This window comes from Ixodes scapularis, unplaced genomic scaffold (genome assembly GCF_016920785.2).
Source record: "Ixodes scapularis isolate PalLabHiFi unplaced genomic scaffold, ASM1692078v2 PGA_scaffold8__174_contigs__length_109621045, whole genome shotgun sequence".
Taxonomy (NCBI): domain Eukaryota; kingdom Metazoa; phylum Arthropoda; class Arachnida; order Ixodida; family Ixodidae; genus Ixodes; species Ixodes scapularis.
Genome location: NW_024609883.1, coordinates 90,240,501 through 90,256,080, shown reverse-complemented (window position 1 = coordinate 90,256,080; position 15,580 = coordinate 90,240,501). Strand labels below are relative to the sequence as shown.

The window sequence follows — 15,580 nt, the reverse complement described above, 5'->3', positions numbered from 1 at the left end:
TATTAAAAGCACTAGACAATCGCATATTAACAATTGGAATTTTTCTAGACTTTTCTAAAGCTTTCGACACAATAAATCATGACATACTTCTTGCAAAATTAACATGTTTTGGAATTCGAGGTAACACGTTAAAGTTATTAAAATCATATTTGCAGCATAGAACTCAATTTGTAGTTATATCTAACTTTAAGTCGCATATTCTAAATATAACCAGTGGCGTTCCCCAAGGTAGTATATTAGGCCCATTACTTTTTACTATTTATATAAATGACATTGTTAACGTAAATCGCGACCCTGACATCGAGTTTATTATCTATGCCGATGATACTAGTATTTTTTTTCCTGGGCGAGATATTAATACACTTGCAGCCAAATGTAACAACTTGCTTGATAAAATCAATAGATGGACGACGAGCAATCTGCTTAAACTAAATTCACAAAAAACCAAGGCCATCATATTCAGCAGTTCAAATATTCCAGTTGTGATCTCAAGCCCCGTGGTTTTAAACAACGAAGAAATTGAATTTGTAGATAAAATTAAAACTTTGGGTATCTGGTTTACTAAAACTATGTCCTGGACCGCACATGTTGATTTTATTCTATCCAAATTATCAAAAACAGTTGGATTACTCATAAAATTTAAGTCGTTGTTACCTCAATCTGTAAAGCTTTTACTTTATAACTCATTGGTATATTCGCAGTTTAATTATTGTCACCTTGTGTGGGGCAATACGACAAAAGCAAACATGAACAAGCTGTTTATTTTACAAAAGAAAGCTGTGCGCGCTATCGCAAATTGTTCATATTATCACCATACCGAACATTTGTTTTCTTCGTTAAAAATTAAACCTATTCAAAATATCTATGAATATAAGCTTTTAGTCACGTATAAGAAATCACTGCTGATTACAGATAGCTTTTTTATGCGTCTATGTAGTCTTGTCCCATTCACTTCACCATATCAACTTAGACCAAAAGAAAAATGGTTTGTTGCACCATCACGCACGTTGTATTTTAATCAAACATTAAATTACCAGTTAACTACTCTATTAAATTACTTATTTACCAAAGAAATTGATATCGATGGGATGACACTGACTGAGGTACGAAAATGTTTTTGATTTTCTTTTTCTTTGTATTGAAAAGTCCCGTATGCGTATAATTATATTTATATCTATTTTTCTTAGCCGTATGTGTGTAATTATATTTATATGTATTTTTCTTCGCCTGCTGTAAGAGGGGGCTCGGACCTTCGTCAAGCTGCAGTTGCAGCTTTTTGTCCATGTCCCCTGTTTCGTCTCCGAAACGAAATAAAGAGATTTATTATTATTATTATTATAAGTCGGCTAATTAATTAAAATGCGTTAATTAACTTTTTTAATTAGTGGAAATAGACATATGGTTTCAATTAGAAACTTGTAGAGCATCATCGAAAACCACTAAATCAACTATTTTTGGAGAGATATAACGCCGGGGAAGCATTTTACAGCGTTCTCTAAAAACGCTCCATTTGGACGCATTTCTAGATTTCGGTTTGTTATCGGAGCGCATCACCGCGCCCGCGGTCCTGCTCCCCAGTGGCTGAGACGCGCAACACACGTGCGCCGTACTTCCCTCCATTCTACGAGGGAGGCGAGGAGGTGGCTTCGCGTCGCGACCACCGGGGAGCAGGATCGCGGGCGCGTAGATGCGCTCCGATAAGAAACCGAAATCTATAAATGCGTCCAAATGGAGTGTTTTTAGAGAACGCCGTAAAATGCTGCCCTGGCGTTATATCCTGCTAAAAATAGTTGATTTAGGGGTTTTCGATGATGCCCAGCAATTTTTCTAATTGAAACCATATGTTTATTTTAAGTAATTAAAAAGTTAATTAACGAATTTCAATTGATTAGCCGACTTATCGCAAAGATTAGCCAACCACATAATGTCCGCCTGGCCGTATAACCCACCTGCACAAACCGCATTATTGCAGCTTTCACGGTTATTTTTAAACAAATGTGTAAGAATAAAAAAAAAACACCCTGTATATGCACCAACGGAATGCTGGCGAACTTTGAGCACACTCTACATTCCTTTGAATTTTTATTTTGCTTAGAATCGTCGCTCGTTTCTACACACCTGCCATGGAACAGAGGTTTGGGCCTGAAATATGCGAAGTTTAACATGGTTCAGTGGTAAAGGAAAAATGCTGTAACTAAAGCAATTACATTTTCACAATATTAATAAAGGTACATACTATCCGGTACAACCGAAATAACAAAAGTTATTGACGTTATTTTCCGGCGACGAGACAAAATTCACGCGCGTTTTCCCATAGGAATACACGGGGAGACTGGAAAAGTAGACTGCATGCTGTCTGCTTCACTTTGCAACCGGAAGTCCCATAGACACTAGCGCCAGCTGAGCCTCTAGCGTTTATTATAATAACTCAGTGGCACTAGACTAGCATCCGTTTCATTTGAAGTCCGATCGGAGCCGATGCCATATGCGGAGCGCAAGTCATCTGCTTTTTGCGCAGCAGTTGCAGTGACGTCACAACGCCGCCGAGGTCTGATTGGTCACTATTTTTTTTTTCAATTAGCCAGTAATAGCTTGGCGTCGTGACCTCATTGTGACCCCTGAGCAAGAAGCAGACGAACAACATCCGATTGAGCCCATCAAACGGCGCAAAAATTGCATCGTCACTGCGCTCGTTTTTTTTTTTTTTTTTTTGTGGTTTAAAAAGGCTTATGATTACAGAGAATTGACTGTGCGTGATTGGTTGAGTCGGTGAGAAACGCACTAAGGTGATAAGCGCGGTGACGATGCACTTTTGGGTCTGCTTGCTTGGTTCCATCAGATCGTATAGCAGCGGCCGCGGTCCGACTTATTGCACGTTTACACTTGCGAATAGACGATATACGAAACTGCTCGGTAATTGGGACTCTGACGGTAATGTGCGCGCGCCGGCCATTTTTATAGCGTCAAGTTTCTTGAGCTTTCAGTTTTTTTTACAGCGAACCTGTGTATGACTACTTGGTCGGGTTTTTTCGTGTCCGTAGTCATAAGAGTAGTCGACTGAATAGTAGACAGAAACCCATCGCGCGGCCCTTATCTTCGTTAGCGAAGCCCGTTTCTTCTATCGTGTGATTTCGACACTTGTTTCAACAAGAAAACCACAATACGAGTGTCGAAACTACGTGATAGATGATAAGACGAGCGTGAACGATGCGAAGCTGCTCCCCGCATGTGTTTCGCGGTAAACGGTGCGGTTGCGTAAGCTGCCGCGTCAACCGCGGTGGGTGAGTGGGTGGGTGAGTGTGACATAAATGTAGGACTGTTTTTTTCAGCATTTTTTATTTGTTCACTGCTATTCATATGCGTCTACAATCATGGTTGATGGCGTAGATTATTAAAACTTGCATTGTTTTGCCTCGTTTTACAGCCTTTGTCTCGTCCGCATACATTGGCCTGCTTTCTCACCAAAAAAAAAAACGCAGGCCGATACTACAGCGTGCGCCATAAAACACAAATTTAGAAGCAAATCTGATAAAACTTCGTGAAAAGGTTAGGGCCCCGTTCAATAGTGATTAATGGGATCACGCCTTGCGATAACGCTCGCATGTTTCTTCGCGTTGTCACCGATTGTTTTGGTCAAAAGTTGCGAGTAAAGTAAATAAAAATAAGAAAAATTGTGAACCCTGCTCACGTTCCTGTTCACGTCACGCGCGAATCGAAGGTTTATCGCTGCATCCGCAGTAGAACGCAGCTACATGCACGTTGAGATTGCATCTCTCGCACGAAGGGCGGTCGCTTGTTTACATGGGTTCTTTGCCGATTGAGTCACCGGTTTTGTTTTCTCGCCGCTACCAAGATGTCGGACGTTGTTCTCGGCGCGCTACTAGATGGCGCTCTACATTTATTATATCGTCTATTCTCGGGTTGTTTTCCGCGGGCGAAAAGTGGATTTTAGACTCGGGTGACAAAATCGACTCGTCGATGGTGGAAAATCTGGATCAGTCCGGGACCCATATCCAGCTTTTCTGCCATCGACGTGTCGATTTTGCCATCTGGCTCCAGAATCCACTTTCCGCCTGCGCGGATCCGCCGCGCGAATTCGCCAGCGTAAACGCGCCATTCATGTGAAACGCAGTATAGCCATTGCAAGCGTTGAAAGGATGCGTATCTCGACTCGCAGGTCGCCCGTGGCGTCGCTCGGGTTCCAATGACGTCTCTCCTGCCGCCCCGTTTCGCCGTGGGCGTCCCCATGGCGCTCAATTACGGCGGGATCGGCTTGGATCTAGCCACCGAACTAGCCAGGGGCCTGTCTCCGGATCGAACTTGGCTCGACTGCCTGTCCCAGCTCGAGCCGAGGGCCAGTCTGGCTCGGGACGACGGACTCCTTGTTAGGGTCATGTTGGCGGCGCACGTGGTCTCGGATCTTCAAGCATCACGCAAGGGACAGTCCGTCTCGCTGCCAGGGTTCGAATCCCTCTGGGAGGACCAATTGTTCTTCGTGGCGTTGTGCGTCGGGTTCTGCGCCAGGGGCGACAGTGGTTCGCCTCACCGCTGCAACCTGGCTGCCAGGAACTCGGCCAGGTTCTCGGCAGCGTTCCAGTGTCCTCGCGGTGCATTCATGAACCCCGCTGCTCGCTGCACCCTCAAAGTTCAGCCGAAGGCAGCGACAACGCAGCGTCAGGCTCGCCAGTAAAGCTTGGCAGGATTACGATTTTCTTTAAGAACTGTGGGTGTGGTTTTTATTTTATCTTCTAAGGCATCTTGCAAGGACCACTAAAAGAGAGTTAGCGGGGAACCGGGTAAAGCCTTATATAGGTGGTGCCTTTTTGCTTGCGAGTTTCCTTGCGATCTCGTAGTTGCGGCGTTGAGTGCAGCGAGCATAATACTATATTTTTTAAGCGATAGGTTTATGGGCGGTACTTTGCAGAGATTTCGACCTCGTCGCTTGCCGTCGCCGCGCGCGCAAAAATTTGAAATACTTTTTTTTTTCTCCCCTCTTCCCGCGAGGAGAAGAAGGTCGGGACTCCACGTAATCAAGTCGTGCCGCGCGAAGCGAATGAAGACAGGCGAAGGGAAGAGCCCTGACGTCCCGCCAAGCATTGCGCAATGAAGGGCGAATCATCGTGTCGTCTGCTTGAAATACTTGTTTTCAAACATTACTCGAGTTATGCGAAGTCCCACTTGGACACTATCCAGTTGCTACGCGTAATGTTGGATGGTTTTAGAAACTCCACCGTGCTGACTCACTTCACGGATCACCGAGCGCTGGTGGCGGTGTCCAGGGGTGTATCTCGAAACAACCCATTCCGATTTGAGCCCTTCTCGTTTGAACCCATTCGCAAAATACCGTTCGCGCTTTAACCTTTCGCGTTTCGACCTTCTTTCATTTGAACCCGTTCTCACTTGATCACCGTGTTTGAACCCGTTCTCATTTGAACACCGTATTTAAACAACGTGCTCAAAACAAAGGGCAGTGAGGTGCAGAAAGAAGGAGGAACAGTTGAGGATGAAGGTTGGAGACGAAGCGAAGGTGGTACATAGATGCTGCAAAGTGGCACCGTATCGTGCATAGCCCATAAAACAATTTTCCTTCTGCCTGCGTGCCACCCCGAGTCTGTGGACGTAGCTACTTGGGCACATGGTGACGAGGTGACGTAATTTCAAAAGTGGTAGCGCTGTTTCGGTACTTAATTTCCCGGAGCTCTTTATGTCATTTGTCGTCTTGGGCAGCGGATGGATCATTGTGCTTGTCATGTGTTATTGCTTGTAAGTACCGCAGAGATTCCGAGATCATGATGTTGGTTTAATTCAGATTCGGTGGTCACGTCGAAAATGCGAGTATTATATGCATACTCTTTGAGATGGGCACGTCTACGCTGGGGGCTGTTGATTATTCCAATGCTGCGGGGGGGGGGGGGGGGGGGGGGGGGAAGGGGAGGGGAAGGGGAAGGGGGGTGCAGACAGGGTGCTGACAGGCGTTGGGAGCTGCGGCGTTTTTGTATTCTTCGAAATGTGCAGGCGCGGGAAGTGCGTGGCTTGAGGGCTTTTTTTCTTCACTTCAGTCGTGAATCATCGGATGCAAATTATGCTCATATAGAATTATTTACAACCGGTGTTGGAGTGGTCCTACAGATCTACGATCATTGTATATTTGCCTATGTGTCGTCCGTCATGCCGTGCATTGGCATGACGTTTAGATGTCATTCTCCAAGATTGCTTTGTAGGGTTGGAAAATTGATCGATTAACTTATCGATTAATCGACTAATGATTTAATCGCGATTAAGTTTTTTAACCGGTTAATCGGTTAAATTCGGACGAACCTAAAAAGGTAAAAACTCGGCGCTTTCACCACGCAGACGTGGACGAGTATACACCTCTATTAAGGGCAAACTTTAGGCTAAATTTTAGCCGAAAGTAGGTTGTAGGACGAGATTTGTAACTCCAGACAATTGCAGTCGGTTACACGTGTCCCGTCCATTTCAACGCCGTTCGAGTGCCTGTTTAGCGCAACAGAGGCTATTGTGAGCAATCAAGAAAAGTCACTCTTACCGGAAAATACCAACGAACCTCTTTGCCTCATGCAGCTGAAGTAATAACCTGTGAGCGTGAGTGTCTTTGAACTCTTCTGAACTACACATGGAAGCTGATTCTAAATCCAAATAGTATATTCCGCCGTTTGTCACAAATTCAGCAAATTTTTTTTTTAAATATTTTGTATGAAAATGAACGAGGCCGATTAATCGATTAAAGGGTTCAATGTTTTAATCGACGCCTGCCCTAATTTTAAGGCGCAATAAAGTTTCAGATGCCTGGTCTTCATAATGTCATTGGTTCCTTTATTTCGGTTTCCTATGAGAGTATGCTGAAATTATTGTTTTTCCCTAGCCTGATCATATACACGGTTAAAATGAGAAAAGTTTTGAGAATGGTCAAAACCAGAAAGCATGTGTTTAGTAAGTATGAAACTATAAAGAATTAAAATTAGAAAAAAAAATCTTTGAGAATGGTCTAAACAGGAAGGTCAAAACCCGAAAGTATGTTTTGAGAACGGTTGAAGTGAGAAAGGGAGAAAAGCAAAAGTTGTTTTGCGCTCGGTTCAAACGAGAAGGTAGAAATGGCGAACGGGTTCAAACGAGAACCACCGGTCTTCAGTGGCATCCATGACGCCAAACACAAAGGCTATGGGAATTAAGCACGTCGCACCTCCATCCTCAGGTAGGTGACAGCACCATTCCACCCATACTGCAGCCGTTGCATATATACGCCATGTGGTGACAAGAATTCAAGCTAGGTAGCCCGATCGTATATGTAGCGAGCTACACGAGGCTATTGAAATGGAAGAAAAAGGCATAGATTGCAGAAGGGATTCATCTGTGTCATTATCGGCAAAAGAACACGCTTTTTTTTTTATTCGGAAGGGGCTGCACCGGATTTAGGAGTGACTACGTATTTTACCCCGAGTATATGAAAGAGGTTTTTTTCAATAAATGTTAGTTGCGGGAGCGCCCTGTTTTCTTCCCCTTTCTTATTGTCCTTGTGTAGCTTGGACGCTTTGAACGTGATAATGAACAACCTAGCCTAAATTGGCATCAACAAAAAAAAATAAACACGATCACTGACTCTCCGCGTCATCACATTTATACAGGAGTCAATGCAGAGCGCAAATTCGTCTGCTTCTTGCACAGGGGTTGCGATGATGTCAGGACATCGAGCTCTTATTGTCTGATTAGAAAAAAAAAAAAAGAGGGTACACCTCAAGGCATCTAGCAATGAGGTCTACTCATTGCCCTTTCAATCAGAGCCAATCACAGCTCGGCGTCGTTCTGACGTCACCGCAAGTCCTACACAAGAAGCAGACGACTTTCTCTCCTCATGAGAGAGAGAGAGAAAATCACTTTAATTAGAGCACAGATTAAGTACCCAAGATATCCTCCGCCTAAAGTACCAGGGCGAGCTGATCTTCCAGTTCCGGCGACGCCAACCATGCACTCCAGGAGGGTGTGGGGGGTTAGGAAGAAATGAGGTGGTGTAGGCGACCGGGCAGTGAAGGAGACAATGTTCTTGATTGGCATAGGGAGCTGGGCAGTTGGGACAGGAAGGGTCTGATCGATAGCGGAAGAGGTAAAGGCGAGCAGGTGTGACGAGGGTGTTTGTCTGGATTTTACGGAGAATGTGGGTCTGCGCGACACTAAGCTGTGGATGTGGTCGAGGTAGAAGTTCATGAGATATACGGATCTGTTTGTAATGTAACTTGAGTGTTTTTTTGTACTCTGCTGCCTCGTCATTGGTCGGGGGGCTTAGCCAGGGGATTGCAGGTGCCCGGCTGTGAAATTCGCGGGCGAGCTGATGTACCAGCTCATTACCTGCTATCCCTGCATGACCAGGGACCCATCGAATCGTGACCGAGGATGAGGAGAGAGAGTGTAGGGCTATTTCAAGGTCCTCTCGAAGATCGGCAGGAATTTGTCTCTGTTGCAAGGAGCGTATAGCAGCCATAGAATCAGTGTAGACAGTGTAAGCGGACGTGCGCGGCAATTGGGAGAATGATATGATGGCATGGATAATGGGGACAAGTTCTAACGTGGTGATTGACAGGGGGTCGCTGTATGGACCGCACGTGTGAAGAATAGGTAAGGAATGTTTAGGTATGTAGATTGCGTACGCAGCCGTGCCGGTGTCCAAGATGGAAGCGTCGGTATAGGCTACCGTCTGTGTCTGAAATGGTGGATTATGATGCAAGGCCTGAGCATCTCTGCGACCGTCGTCCAGGCCCGGAGCCATGCGGCGGGGCAGAAGAGCGAAACGCAGATTAGAGGGCAATGGCGAAGCGGGTAAGTGCAAGTAAAAATCAATTGGTGAGAGTCCAGCTTGTTCTAGGATCCAGCGCCCTTGATGTGACCCCGAGAGGCGGGCTAGCTGTCGGTCACGATGGAGGTGTAGGAGTGAGGAGAGGGGAAGGAATAGGCCGGTCTCGTAGAGTCTTTGCGTTGAGGTATGGATTGGAAGGTTAAGGGAGGCCTTGTACAGAGTGCTTAATACAGAGCTGAGTTTATTAAGTTGCTGTCGTGTGAGCGTAAATTATGGAACCGAATAAAGAATTTTACTAAGAGCCAATGCATGAACCAATCGACTCGCTTGTTTTTCATTGAGGCCCGCACGTCTTTGCACGACTCTGCGGACAAGATGTGTTACCGAGTGGCACGTGTTTATCGCCGGAGTGATGTTAGCCTGATTTGATCGATCGTGGAGATGGATGCCGAGGACCTTGCATAAGGATACTCGCGGGATGGTCTGATGGTCTAAATAGAGAGAAATGAGATGGTTTACAGAGCGCTGATACTGGGTTTGAGACAGCAGGAGTAATTCCGATTTTTCTGGGGACGGTTTCAGCCCTGCTTGGGTTAGGAACGCAGTTATGGTGTCTAGACCTTTCTGAAGAGTAGATTCAACTTCCCCTGGTGATCCGTGAGTGCACCAGAGGGTGAGGTCATCAGCATAAAATATGTGGGAAAGGTGGGATATCTGCTGCAGGCAGCGAGCTAGCTGGGCCATACCCAGATTGAAAAGAGTAGGGGAGAGGACAGCCCCTTGAGGTATACCTCGTGTGAGTGAGAGTGGTTGGGACAACTCGCCCCCTATACGAAAGCATGCAGTGCGGCCCTTAAGGAAGTTTTGGATGTAGGTATACAAATTTTGTCCGCATTCTGTTTCTCGAACTGAAGCGAGTATGTGATCATGACTTATGTTGTCAAATGCTTTGCGAACGTCTACTGTGACGAGCGCATGCACCTGACAGGAATATGGGGAGAGGAATGTGTGCTGGAGTAAAAGGAATAGGTCTTGAGTGGAAACATGGGAACGAAAGCCGATTTGGGTGTGTGGCAGGAATGCAGTGGCTTCAAGATGTTCTTGAAAACGATCGAGGACCATCCGCTTCATCGTCTTGCCCACGCAAGAGGTTAAGGAAATGGGACGGAGGTTATTAAGTGATGGGGGTTTTCCAGGTTTGGGGATCATGATAATAGTAGAAGATTTCCATTCCTTTGGGTATGTACCCTCCGACCAATGTTCATTTATGTAGGTCAGGAGCTGTTGTTTATTCGCTTCTGGAAGGTTACGGAGGAGGCAGTACGTGATGGTATCTTCTCCTGGGGCTGATTTTCGTGAGTTTTTTGCTAGGGCCAAGTCTAAGTCTGCTAGTGTGAAAGGGCTGTCTAAAGTCGGGTTTTCAGGGCCCGAGTAGGAGGGGTAGTTTGAGGTCAATGCTGGAGGGATGTATAGGTTCTGTAAGGCTTGGATAAGGTCTGTGCTACCTTGTAAAGCTAAGTGTTTGTCTAGCGTGGGAGCGGGAGGTGGCTGAGGCCCTAGAAGTGAACGGAGGAGATGCCATGCGGTCTTTTGGTGGAGGGTACCGTTTATCTGATCACATACTCTGTTCCAGTTCGAGATGTCGAGAGTGCTGCAGTGTGTAGTAATGTCTGCATCTAGGTGTTGTAAACGTTCTCGGAGTTGTTGATTGTGGGGTTGCTGGCTAATGCATCTTAAGATACGCTTACGACGTCTCCAGAGGCGCACTAGATGCGGGTCTGGCCGTATCGCCGGGGCTGTGGTGTTTTCTATTTTTGTGGCTTGTGTTCGGGCTTGTTTGATGGCGCATATCCAGGTCTCGTAAGAGCCTGATTGCTGCCCGGGTGAAACAAGGATGCTGCGAAATTTATCCCAGTTTGTATTTTTGACAGATATTTTCCGTGAGCGGCTAGAGATGCTGAGTGATATTGAGAGAATGAAGTGGTCACTTAGAAGTCTCTCTTGAGTATGAACCCAGACACTCGAGTTTCTGCCGTGGTATAGTGTGAGATCCGGGGTGGTACAGTGTTGCTGGCGTGTGCCTTGTCGGGTTGGCATGTCGGGAGTATTTAAGACAGTGAACTGGCGCTGTGAAATGTACGATTGCAGAAGTCGCCCTGGGCGAAGTGTGGATAGGTAACCCCAGCTGACATTTGGGGCATTAAAATCACCGCCCAGGAGTACCTCGTAATTAGGTGTCAACTCTGCAGCAAAGTCGAAAAGTGATTTGAATAGGCGGTGCTCTGTGGGGAGATTATATAGGTTGAGGAAGCATATAGGTCTGTGTTTAGGGAAGGGATAGTAAGCACATGCCACTACATTTTGTCTGAGAGATGTAGGGATGATCAGTGGTTCATACAGGATATCCCGTCTTATGAATGTGGAAACTAAAGGGGCCTCGTTTGGATGGCCATGCAAAGCTCGGTATCCTGGTATGTTAACTGCATAGCGTGTCTCCTGGAGTAGTAGAATATGGGGAAGAGAATCTAGGGTAAGGAGCCATTGATGAAGGGGAGTGCGGTTTGTTTTGATGTTCCGGCAGTTCCACTGGATGACTTGGAACTGGGAATTTTCTACCATTATGAGGTCGGGACTGAGGAGGGGGCAGGAGGGTGTGCCCTTTGAAGGGAACAGGGGTGTTCAGTGGATTCAGGAGAAAGGGGTCTTTTAAGAGATTGGGATGTTGCTTCCATGGGTATGGGTGATGCAGAGAGCATACCGACAGCTTTTTTGAGGGATGCTACCGCCTTTGTTAGTTCTTCAATGCGGGATACGAGAGGGTTTACTGCGCCTAATATGTTGGCTATACGTTCTGTGAGTTGTTTCGATGTTGGCTATACGTTCTGTGAGTTGGGCGATTTGTTCTTCACATGGGGTTAGTCGTTCTTTTAACATTATGAGTTCATGCTCCATGTGTCGTTGGTAGTTAGGAGAATCATAGACGGGGGGAGTAATCGAAGTGAGTGCAGGTGAACGCTTGCAGAGAGAGGGAGTAAGTGATGGAGCAGGAGCACCTATCGATGGCGGCGATGGTGCTGGTTCTGTGAGGTTTGCTCGTGTGGTCTTCGGTTCTTGGGAGACTATGTCAGACTTTGGTTGAGATGTTGTTAGGTCGGCAGGGTGCAGAAGTGACCGTTGTTGTGGTAAGTCTTCAGTCTGGGATGACGGTGAACGTGGAGTCGTTGAGAAGCCCGCAGAGGCGTGCCCCCAGGTGGCCGTTGCAGGTAACATTCCCTTACGGGTTTGCGATTCTGTCGGTTTTTGCGCGTTGCGGAGTGATGCTTTCAGTTGCGCTTGTGCCTCTAGATGGTACTTGTTTAAGGATGGTTGTTGATATGAGTTTGAGGAACTCAGCTCCGTCTTGTGTTGAGCCGCCGATTGCTTTTTGTTCGCAGTCTGCACGGGGTAAGCTGGGGGCTTTTGCATATTACGTGGAAGGGTTTTTCGGAGATGCACACGATGTTCGTATGCCGCCTTCATGCTGGCTTGATCTTTTTGGCGCTAGACCGGGCAAGTCGAGTCGAAGGAAGAGTGTTCACCCCCGCAGTGGTAGCACCGAGGGGAGCAAGCGTGAGAGGCTTGTTGGTGAGGTATTTGCGCGGCGCATGTGGGGCATCTCCAAAATGTTGGGCTCTCTGGGCAATTAAAGGTCCGGTGGCCGTACATACGGCACTTCTCACATATCAGGGCACGTGGGCGGTGTGGGTGACACCGGTAGGTTGCCCGGCGAAAGAGGATGGTGCGGGGGACGTTGGCTCCTTCGAACGTGATAAGGACTGACTCAGTGTCCCCCATCATGCGTGCGGTGATAATGGTGGTTTGAAAGCTTTCAAGAGAGTGCATGAGGTCATTGGTTGTGAGTCCCGCTTCTACACCGTGGATGACCCCTTTGCAGGAATTTATCGGGGCGGCTAGGTAGGGGCTGATTTCATGGAGCTGATTCCTGACACGAATGCGTTTAGTTTGGCTGAGGCGACGTGCTGAACTTTCAAAGGCGGTTTTAAGGAGTATGACTCTTTGTTGGAGGCGGACGTCGATATTTACCTCTTCACTAGCGTGAGGTGGCAGGGAGGCTGCGGCCAGGAAGAAAGGGAGGAGATCGTACCGTTTGATGTCTTGGAGTTGCAGGCTATCTGGAATTGGCACCACCACCGTATGGAGCTCATTTACCTGGCGCGGCAGGGTGCGTTGGTTCCTGGACTTGCGGGGCGTGATCCACCCCTCGTTCGGGTCTTCTGCCTGGTGAAATTCGTCGGAGTAGTGCAGCGACTCGGTGTCGAAGGTAGCTTCAGCAGCCGACGTGCCTACACATGTCGAGGCCGTCGGTTCCAGTTCGGTGGCATCCATTGCTGGGCGGGTTTCTGAAGTCAGGCGTCAGGCGCTGACGACGCAAGGCTTAACGGGGCTACCGAAGCCTTGGAACTGTAGATCGCTGGTAATCCGAAAAATTAAGACATACAACCGATGATATGATGTGAAACGGGAGCTGGAAGCCTCAAAACCACGGTCTGCACGAATATTTCAATAGGTGAAACTCGAAAGCCAGGTGTCGGGGCTAAATATTCGGAACACGAAATGAGAGCAAGAAGCCAAGCTGTCGTCGTCTTCTTTCTCCTCATGAGCACCGACAGAGAGAGAACGGCAGCAGGGAGGAGCTTCAGTAGTCTCGCCTCTAGCGCCAGCTTCCTGTACACAGACTCGCGGCGCGCTCTGTTCACAAACAAGGTAGGAGAGCTGCGCATGCGCAGGAGGGGTGTGAGCAAGAGCAACTACTCTCGCCGTGTTTTCCCCCATTGCGACTCGGGCTGTATACGTTCGCTAACCGAACCTGCTGGCGTTCCTGGCATTTTCAATGCAAACGCATCAACTGTCCTATGGAGCGAAGCCGGTGCTTTGTGTAACCCGTCTGTAGCAGCGAAACGACAGTTGTATTTCCAATGGCCAGTGAAACGTTAGTAAAAGGGATACTGAATCGAAACTTAAAATATGTCTTGACATCATCATGCCTCGGAGGGCCAAGCGTACCGTAGTTATGAGTCTTGCCACTTGGTGGCGTCAGCATGTTACAATCTCGCAGAGTCGATGTACGCGAGGGCGTTGGCATATTGCGGAGCCGGCGGAGTGGCTTCGAGTGAATGGTAGCCAACAAACGCGACGACAGCGGTGAGTAGATGACATTAATAAGGACGAAGATGCCGCCACGCCACTACATCACCAGGCCATGATGGCCGAGAAGGGATTCTGCCTAGAGTCGTATTTGTACGACCCATCTGTCTTGTCTTCGTCGTCCGCAACAGGTAACAGATTATTCACAAAACGATCTTACAGCAAAACCTAAGAAAAGTTCCGTATTCACGAAGCGAAATTATCGGAAGTTTTTCGCACGCTACGATGAGATCCTACGACCACGCCTACGACAGCTACAAAACGTTACGTACTTTTTATGATCTAATCTACATCGCCGGCAACATCGCTCGCTTACGTCGTCGCGACGACCAACGTGCATTTCTATGCGCTCTCTTTGCGCGTCCCAACGAGAGAAAAGAAAGAAAAAGTAATTGAAACTGAACGCCGCGGCGGAGACAAACGCGCTAGAACCACGGATACCTGGAAAAGCTACAACGACAAGGACCCACCGACCAAGCGACCGCCAAAGACGCTAGGCTTAGCAAAACACTTCGACGATCCGGGGCAAGACCATCTGCACATGACCGGCTGGCTTGATGAACGGAATACGCCCACGCGACCTTTGTGGACCCCCTTCGTATGAATAGTTTGAATCCTGACCTTTAATTTCAGGTAAGAAGGCCAGTCTTTCCCCTCGTCGTCCCTAGCTTGTTTTCAGATGCAGCGGTGACGAACGATCTCGTCGAGAAGGGACTCTCTCCTGGATTCAATCTCCTTTTCTTGTGTGTGTTATAGAGCTCAAATAAACGCCATATGCATTGCCTTCGCAACTTGGGTACGTACACTTTTTTTAGATGACCATTTTATTTCGGCATGATACGCCAACACATGTCGATATAGAGCAGTTTTTGGGATCAACTCTATGCCGGTCCAATCTTTCTTTGCCGAGCGTCTCTTCAGCATCGATTTGCGATTGTCTAGAGGCCTAGCGGTTCATAAAATCGGTTGTAAAAGACCGTTCCCGAAGCGGTTACCAAGAACGCAATACCAGTGCGGTTCTGCTCCCAGGGCAAACAGGTATTTACGTGTATCTTGCTGACACTCTTTTACTTCAAACGTATCTTCCTGAACGTTGGCTCTCTCTCGCATCCCCGAAAAGCGCCGCAGGGTTTTGTTTACATGGGCGCCGCTTTGCAGAGCCGTACGGGCCGTCTCCTTTTAGTAACGATGGTAGTTGCGTTGACTTCTTAGCGATCGAGTTCGTTATCAGTTGCGGTCGACGAAGGTGGCTATCTCGTGATCTGGAAAGGTGGGCATGCGGGCCCGTTTAAACAGACATTTCGTAGCGTGAATATTACATCGCACGTACACAATCTCCACACCACCCCAAAGAAGCGTTGCCGGAAAGACCACCCGATACTAAAACGAACGGTGGCCAGCTCTGTGGTTGCTTTCTTCACCAAACCGCCCAGGTACTACGTTCAGGCCTAAGTAACGCCTATGAGTGACCGTACTTCCCGCTGTGGCGCTGCTCTGACGGGCATGTTGTCGTCACGACATTCCATCGAAGCTTCAGAGACATCCACGAGGTGGTTTTTGGTCATCGTT

General features: G+C 47.5%; 1 pseudogene; it reads right to left on the bottom strand.

The window, feature by feature from the left end:
• Nucleotides 1–7,910: 7,910 nt before the first annotated feature.
• Nucleotides 7,911–9,829, bottom strand: LOC121833478 (annotated as a pseudogene).
• Nucleotides 9,830–15,580: the final 5,751 nt, after the last annotated feature.